The sequence below is a fragment of the Nannospalax galili genome, unplaced genomic scaffold (genome assembly GCF_000622305.1).
Source record: "Nannospalax galili isolate Female #2095 unplaced genomic scaffold, S.galili_v1.0 scaffold336, whole genome shotgun sequence".
Taxonomy (NCBI): domain Eukaryota; kingdom Metazoa; phylum Chordata; class Mammalia; order Rodentia; family Spalacidae; genus Nannospalax; species Nannospalax galili.
Genome location: NW_008343385.1, coordinates 162,465 through 172,098, shown reverse-complemented (window position 1 = coordinate 172,098; position 9,634 = coordinate 162,465).

Below are 9,634 nucleotides of genomic sequence, written 5' to 3'. Positions count from 1 at the left end.
GTTTTTCTCTAGCAGCTTTCAGTACCCTCTCTTTGTTCTGTACATTTAACGTTTTTACTGTGATATGTCATAGGGACTTTCTGTTCTGGTCATGTCTTAATGGTGTTCTCTGTTCCTCTTGAATCTCTATAGGTATATCTTTCCTTAATTTAGGGCAGTTTTCTTCTATAATCCTATTGAATATCTGTTTAATGCCATTCACCTGAGATTCTTCTCCTTCCTATATTCCTATAATTCATAGATTTGGTTGTTTCATGTTGTCTCACATTTCCTGAATACTCCATTCCTGTGTTGTGTTTTTTTGGAATTTTACATATTTTAAATTTTGCACAGTGTTTGTTTAAGGATCTCAGATCTTCAACTTTGTTATCCAGTTTTGATATTCTGTTTCTGTTTCATTCATTCTACTTGTGAGGCTTTCTCCTGTCGTTTCTAATTGGCTTATTGAGTTTTTCAATCCCATGTTGGGTTTTCTTCACTATTTCTATCTCTTTAGTGAATTTTCTTTTCAAGTTATGAATTATTTTTGATATTTCATTAAGCTGCATATTTCTGTATTCTTGGGCTTCTGTTATAATCTTATGCCTTTCCTCTCTGAATTCTTTAAGTTGTTTGCCTGTGTTTTCTTGAAGTTCTTTGATCATGTTTACTAGTACTCTTTTAAAGTCTGCACGCTGTGGTTCATCTGGGTGGTTCTCATTGCAGTGAACTTCTGTAGGACCTTCTGTAGTAGGATTTTGTGGAGACAAATTTTCTTGGTTTTTCATATTTATGTTTTTGTGTTTACATTTGGACATTTGGATGTTTTTTGTTGGCTACGTACCCAACAGAAATTTCTACTCTGCTTTTGTTTAATTTAATTTTGGTTCTATTGACATTGTTTATGTAGCTCAGTTACTTTTTTGTTTTTTATTTTATGTGTATACGTATATTGCATGCATGTAGGTAAGTGCGCCCGTGTTGTGCAATGCCCGCGGAGGACAGAAGATGCTTTAGAATCCCCTGGAACTGGAATTACAGACAGTTGCTAGCTGCCATGTGGGTGCTGGGATTCAAATCCAGGTCTTCTGCAAGAACAGTCAGTGTTCTTAACCACTGAGCCATCTCTCCAGCCCCTCTCAGTTACTTTTTCTTCAGGTATGGAAGACAAATTGGTGGCTGTTTCAAGTTCTTGCAGGGTAGTAGATTGGTCAGAGTCCTGGATGAGCAGGTCTGTCTGCCTGATCTAGAGGCTGGGAAGTTGGTGGTGGGGGGCTGCCTGTGGAGGGACTTAGAGATCTAGGGTAGGGTGTTTAGCTAGTCTGGGTTAGGAAGCTAGTCCAGGGATCTGAAGTGAAGGAGTTGGAATGCACCTGCAATGGAGGCTGGCAGGGGACAGAGTGGGGATAGATGAGAGGAATGGAGTAGAGAGGCAGAGGGAGGGATCTGACTTACCAGAGTCCTGACTGAGCAGCTCTGTGTCCCTGATTCTGAGGCTGGGAAGTTGGAGGTGGGGGGACTGCCTAGGGAAGGACGTAGGGATTTATGGTAGGGTGTGTAGCTCGTCTGTGTTATAAAGCTAGTCTAGTGATCTGAGGTAAAGGAATTGGAGCCTGCCTGGGTCCGAGGCTGGCAGAGGACGGGGTGGGGGTGAGTGAGAAGAATCAACATTTCAGAAATTTTAAGTATTGTATCAACTGCACGAATTATTCGACTAAACTGCTCATTTGTGTCTTTCTTAAAATTTCTGAATTTCTCAGTTTCCAGTAGTTCGTCAGCTAAGGTTGGGACTTCTTCCCCACTTACCCATCTCCATGTTGGAAATTTTCTGGTTTGAGCTTGCACGGGTCTTGTGCATGCTGTTACCATTGTTGTGAGTGCATATGAGTAACTTCCCAGCTGTCTAGAAAACACAGTTACTTCTGGTCATCAACCACCTCTGGCTCTTACAGTCTTTCTAACCCTCTTCCAAAATGAATTTTGATCCTTGGTTTGGATAGGTTTGATATCAGTATCCTACTCAGATATAAGCGCTCTGCAGTCTATTCTTCACTGATCTTTTGCTAGATGGGAGAGGCAGATTAATTTTTCTTTAAAGGCGTGATGTGTGATGCTGGATAGGTTAACCATTCTCCAGTGGATTTATTCACATCGAAGGACATTTGGAGACACAAATTTGACTCAACAGGCCTTTATACGTGTGACAGAGTACATGAAATCTGGCAAGGGCATCTATCAGAGGAGTACAGATATGGGAGGGATCTAAATATGTTCAAAATATGTTGTATGAAATTAACAAAAATTCAATAAAATTAATTTCAAAAAATCCTTTGAAATTTTCTCCCAATCACCCCAGCTGAATGTCCCCGAGTTCACATGACATCTTGCAACCCCCACCCCAGTTAAGGAACCTCACCTTGGCTTCCAAACCCACTTACCTCTTCCTAAGCTCAGTGTGGTATCCTGTAAACTGCCTCTAGGGAACACTGCTCACTCGCACTGTGACCCAAGTCCCTACCACTCAAGGACACTTGTAGAACCTAAAGAGTCATCCAGAGTTCTGAAGGCTGACAGTGAGAATCTTCTAACTCTAGAGATGTTTTGCTCCTAAGCCCCGAACTGCTCTTATCCTTAGTTGTACTGAGCCTACTTTTGAATCCCCATTTACACATCAACAGTTACCCAAAATTGAATGTCAAACACCATTCAGCTAGTCCACCACTTGGTAAGCTCGGGAAACAGCAAAGATTAGTGTTCCATCAGATAAAAGCATCTTTAATAACCAAGACTGTATGCGTTTTTCAGAAATTAGTACATCACTGGCAATGCATCCTGAGAAGGCCAACTTAATTTATGCAAGAGACAAGAATTTCAAAATAGTGATTATCAATATGATCAAGGGGGAATCTGCAATTGGCCCAGAGTCCAAGTAAGGCAACACCTTCCCCATCATCACACCCAAATACCAGATGCTCCCCTCAGTCAGTGATTCCACATTTTCCTGACCCTTGGCCTTCATTTGGGGATTCAGTCTCCAGATAGCTTCACAAAAGGAACTCTGCAGTTCCCCTAGTGGTCCCAGAGACTCATGTCTGGGTTCTCTGCCCACCTGCTACCACGCCAAAACAGTCCACTGCTACCTGCCAAGGATACCCAATTCTTTCTGACTAGCCACCGTGCCTCACTTTGGGAGGTGATCAAGAAAAGATAGCTTCACCATGGAACGTAGAATCATCCCATGTGGCTCAGAGACCCAGGTAGGACATCCTAACCCCCTGGTATCACTTCAATGCCCTGCTGTTTACCAGTGATCCCCCACTTTTTCATGACCCCCCACTTTCTCCTTGTAATTTGAATGTCCCGAGACAGTTGCACACCAGGGACTCTTGTCACACTACATGGCCTTGAGACCCAGGTATGCAGCCTTTGAACAGCTGCCTTCACCACAGTGCCCAAAGCCAGTTCCATGTCATCATCAGGAGCACAAGGGTGGCTCCATGTTAACCTCAACTCTTGTACACATGAACAGAAACTTACCCCCTGCTGCATCTATAACTTATCGCCTCACTCCATAACCCATCACCACTGGGTGCAGAGACTATGAGGGGTCATGAGACATCAAATACAGAGGCTTCCACCCCGGCCTCCACCTTACCCAATTCCAACAGAGGTTGGTGTGCAAACCTACCCCTGACCTCAAGGGAGCATGCCTAACTCACTGTAACACCCAGTTCCCAATACTGAAGGTCTGTGAACACCTTGTCAGTGTTGCACAATGTTTTGAAGGTTGGAAATAAGAATCTGTTAATTCTACAGAGGTTTAGCTCCTGGAATCAGAAGTTCACATACACCCAGCTATAGGGAAAACATGTATGATACCCTAATTAAACGTAAACACAAAATTATCACAAGATTGAACACTAGCACAATTTATTCATTCCACATCCTGATAACATTGAAGTAACAGCAAATCAAGATCCAAATACCTGTTCAACAAAGGTGGGAGCAGGTAACCATACCAGGAAATACCACTAATGACCTAACTCCAGATGGCTAGGTCCAACCACAAAAACATAAACAATATGAATAACCAAAACAATACATCTCCAGATATCAGTACACCTACTGAAATGTCCCCTTGAAAGGTCAACTTATTTGGGGCACAATGATTTCAAAATAGTGATTATAAATATGTTTAATAAATTCAAAGAGGGCATGCATATACCATGAAAACACAAACAGCTAAAAAATCTAAGATACGAAAATAGAATTTAATAAAGACGTAGAATTTCTGAAGAAAAGTCAAATTGAAATAAAACTTGAAATGAGCAACTCAGTCATTGAAATAAAAAATTCAGTGAAAAGCTTCACAAATAGAATGAATCATTTGGAAGAGAGAATATCAAGCCTTGAAGAAAAGGTCGAGGAATTCTATCTTTAAAGAGACTGTTAAATCTAAAAAATCCAGGAACAGAATGCTCAAGAATTTAGGGATAGTATAAAAACACTAAATGAATCATAGGTGTAGAAGGAGAAAAGCCCAGCTTCAAGGCATAGAAAATATTTTTAACAAAATCATAGAAGAAAACTTCCCAAATCTAAGGAAGAAGTTGCATATCAAGGTCCAAGGGGCATGTAGAACACCCGATAGACAGGCCCAGAATAGAGACTCCTGATATCATATAATAATCAAAACACTAAATGTACAAAACACAGAAAGAATGCTGAAAGCTGTAAGAAGAAAGAACAAATTACATAAAAGGAGGCCTACAAGAATAACACCTGACTTTTCAGTGCAGACTCTGAAAGGCAGAAGGACATGGACTTATATTCTATAAATTCTCAATGACCACAAATACAAACCCAAGCAATTATACCCAGCAAAACCATCAGTCATAACAGTAGGAGAAAGGAAAACTATCCGTGATAAAAACAGAAAGAAGGACTTTCAGGTCCACTAATCCAGTTCTACAGAGGATAGGAGAAGGAATATTTCACTTTGAAAAAAATGAATGAACACAATTAAGGGAAAACTCATCAGTTAAAAATGCCTTACAGACATGCCTAAAGGTGAGTCTGATGGATGAAATTCCACAATTGATGTTAGTTTTTCTTTAGTGTCTAGTTTGTGTTAAATTGACAAAAAAGTAACCAGCGCAGATACGTTTACTTTTCACTCGATTTTCCCTGATGGCTATCTGACATAAATATAGCAAGGTTTCACATTTGAATTTAATATTAGTATGAACAGTTAAGCTTCTTAATATTTCACTAGTTTACTTGAACAGGTCTGTGTATGTATGTATATCTTTATGTTTGGTTCTACATAATTACCATCTATAGAACTTTCCATGCCATCATCTATACTGAGTTTATTAGTTACATCTTTGTTGCTGTGCTCAAGAGAACTTATAAAAGTAAGAGTTTATTTGGGTTTATGGTTCCAGAAGAATCAGAGTCCATCATGGTGGGGAGGTATGATGGCAAGAGGTGGTCAGGCTAGAAAAGAGAGCACTCACATCTTCAAACAGACACAGGGAAGAGAGACTGGAAATCTCAAAAGGATTAAGAACCCTAAAAACCTGCCTCCAGTGATGTGATTCCTCTCAGCAAGGGCACACTTTCTAAGACCTCCCGAAAAAGCACCACCAACTAGGGACAACATATTGAAATACTTGGATTCTGTCGGGGGACACTCTCATTCAAACCACCACATTCCACTCCCTGGCACCCATAGGCTCATGACCATATAAAATGCAAAATGCATTTAGTTTACCTTCATAAGTCCCTAAAATCTTCAACATTATTCAAAAGTCCAGAGTCCAAAGTCTCTTATGAGACCCAAATCAATATTTTAACTGCAATCTCTGCAAAATCAAAAGGCCAGTTACAGAATTCCAACCTACAATGGAAGTGAATACACAGTCCCATTCCAAAAGCAAGGAATGGTGTGCAGTGAGGGAATAATGGACCAAAATATGAATGAAACCTAGCAGGGCAACCACTAACTGCAGTAGCTCCGTACTGACTGCTGGGACTTTACTTTTGAAGAACTTAAATGCCTCAGCCCTTCTATCCCTTTTGTGTACAACATACATCTTTCTCCCGGGCTGGCACCACCTGAATGCAGCTATTGTTGTCAGTTGTTTCACAGGCCTGTCATCTTCAACATCTACTTGGGGGGTCCCCACCGCTAATCAGGCTTCACCTTCCCATCTTCACACAACAGCCTGTCCTGGCCTCTTGGCCGTAGAGGGTGATATGCTGTGGGGGTGGGACATGAGGGTGTCTGGGAAATGTTTCAGGGGAGGCAGTGGGGGAGGTGGCTATGACCAAACTGTTTTGTATACGTGTCTGAAATGCTCAAAGAACAGATATATTTGAATCAGGTATGTACCAAGCATAGTTTTTAAATTTTATTTTATCTGTTCTTTGAGCATTTCATACACCTTCCATTATCACTTTACAACCACTGAGTCCAGTCAGCACTGTGCATATGGATATGGACATACAGCCGTTCAGTGGAGTATGGAGAGGTCATTCCCCTGAAGGAAACTGGGTCTCCTTGTCTCCAACAGTCATCATATGTAAATAGTTCTCAGCTAAGAGTGGGGCTTTCCCAGCCCCTCTCCCATCCATGCTGGAATGTTGACTGACTTCCTCATTTAGTGGTCTTGTGCAGGCAGCCACCACTGCTGTCAGTCTATGAGAGCAACGTCGCCAGCATGTTCAAAAGACACTAATTTACAACAGTCCTCCCTGGCGTCTGGCGCTTACAACTTCCCATGACATCTTTTGCAACTTTCCTTTAGTCTTGTGGATAGCAGTGAGATAGACATTTCATTTCGGACTGAGTATTCCAAAGTTATTATTCACTACGTTTTGACAAGATATGAGTCTGTGTTAAGCACTGTTCACTGCAATAAGAAGCTTCTCTGTTGAGGACAGAGAATTGTGATAAACCATGGGAATAAATTTCAGAAAGCAGTTTAATACTGTATTGATTTTTAACCTGGTATCAAAATTTTTAGTCAGTCTGATGTCCTAGAGAATCATTCTGTGTATGAAAATAGTAGTCTTTTGGGTGTGGTTCTTTGATTTATCAGTATCTTTCCATGCTCCACAGTGTGAACACTCATTTAGTGTTTCAAAAACATTTCTTACAGACTACGGAGTGCATGTCCATGGATAGGACTCTTATATCACACCTCACTCACCCACGTCTAAAGGACCATGGTGGAAGAGGGAGCTGAAACACTGTAAGAGCTGGGGCCGGTGCATGAACATAAGGAAACAAAGGCTTTCAGGCCACTGGAAACTTGCTCATATGAACTTGCAGCAATGCTGACAGCATGCACAAGACCCGTGCCAACTCAATCAGGCAAAAGCACAGCATAGAATGGGGGAAATGGGCAACCTAACCAAGGAACTGTTGGCAAATGCTTTTTGTGGAGTGAGGGAGAGTAGAACATCTTTAACTGAGTGACCCTAGATGTACTGACTTGAGTGGATGAACTCGCGCTGAGGTCCACCTAGATAGAAATGCTTGATGGGGTAGGACTTAGCATATATGAAAGAATACCTGAAATCTGGTGAGTGAGCTATGGAGGACGGGGTGGGGGGAGCCTAAATTTGGTTAACATGTATTATATGAAATGCAAAAATCTCAGCCAAAATATTAACAAGAAAACAAGCAAAAAACATTTCTTTGAGACAGACACTTGTTATGGAGGTCAGTCTAGTCATGAATCGCGATCCTGCTGGCTCAGCCCCTTCAGTCCTTTTATCATATCTGTGTGCCACCACACTAAGTTTTATCGTTTCTTTGTTAGCAAATAGTGTAGCAGTATTCTCCAGAGAGAGAGAAAATTGGAAACACATGCATAAATAGATAACATATACTCATATATGTCCTCTAACACATACTGTGACTTGAGTGAGTCCACATAATTCATAGATCATATATACACACACACACACAGACACACACACACACATTTGCCATCAGGTAGGCAGATAGTTAGAGATACAGAATAGGGCATTCATTAGATAGTGACTCAAGTATTTTAGAGACTGGGGTGGTCCAACTACAGAAATACATTGAAGAACAATGCTTTATCACTATCTATTTATCCATTACTACACTTAGTTAGTCCTAGAATCCACTACTACAGAAATCTTGATTGTTACTTAATTTAGAAAATCCCATATAAAGCTCATATACTACTGCTGTTACTTTTCAGTGGGGATGTAGAAGGGACTAGGATGCAAGTGAGGGAAGAACTCTATTACTGAGCAACATCTCCAGATGTTTTAATTTTTTTATTGATTCTTCCACAATTCCATTCAATGCAATTTTATTATATTCAGAATTCCTCCACTATCTCCACCCCACCCTAGTATACCCTCTAACTTCATGGACACTAATATTCATTTTTAAAAGCCTACACAGTCTAATTTGTGTTCTCCAAGTGCTCTTGGGTGTTGGTCTGCCCTTGGAATCTGGTCATCCTACCAGATATTACATCCTAAAAGTAGAGTCCCTTGCCTCATAGTTTTGAACTGCCAAAACATGCTCAGCTACACCTCTGGGTTCTTCCTATCTTCCACATCCACCCTTGGCTTTTGTCTGGCTTGGGGGCTTTCATAGGGCTTGTGCATAGTGTCACAATTGCTGTGGGATAATACATCCAGACAGCATGGTTTCCTTGTACTGATCTAACACCTCTGGAACTCACAATATTTACACCCTCTTGCACAGTGATCCTGAGACTTAGGATTGCAGAATACTATATAGGTGTCCTATTTAGGGCTCTTATTCTCTACATGTTGAACAGTTGTTAGTATGTGTTTATTGCTATCTTATGCTAGAGGAAGTGTTAGTGGTGAGAGTTGAGAGACGTACTAATCTATGTATATAAAAATAAGTGATTAGGTGTCAGCTTAATGCTTTATCTATTTGGCAGAATATTCTTTGTAGGGTCTCTCCTATGGCCTGTGACCTATGTAGCCACAGGTTCTTTTTATTATTTTATTTTTATTATTTTTAAAAAAATTATGTGTATGAGTGTATTGCTGGCATGCACATAAGTACACCTGTATCATGCAATTCCCATGGAGGTCAGAAAACAGCTTTGAATTCTCCTGGAAGTGGATGGTTGTTAGACCCCACGTGGGTGCTAAGAATCGAACCTTCATCTTCTGCAAGAGCAGCCAGTGCTCTTAACTACTGAGCCATCTCTCCAGGTATGGATACCACCTTGTAACTTGGGCCTTAAATCCAGTCTCAGAGTAAAGATGGCATTTAAAAGTCAGTACCAACTTGATTTATCCTTGCTTTTTCTTCAACTCATAGATGTAGTGTCTTTAGCAATGTGTATTTCAGTCCAGTCCTGGTGGGTAAGCAAGAGCAATGGCAAGAGTCAGTACTGTTGGAGGGTCTGTGTGAACCTCTGGTCAACAGCTTCCTTCTCTCTTCTTTCGGGAAAAGGATTTAAAACTTGGTACTTGATTAAACCAGAATTTCCTTATAAGGCAAAGAGGGAAGTCTTATTACAGGGACACATGGAAAAATAATACTTTATTGGTATCTATCTATCTGTCTGTCTGTCTGTCTATCTATCTGTCTGTCTGTCGTCTGTGTCAGTCTATCTAT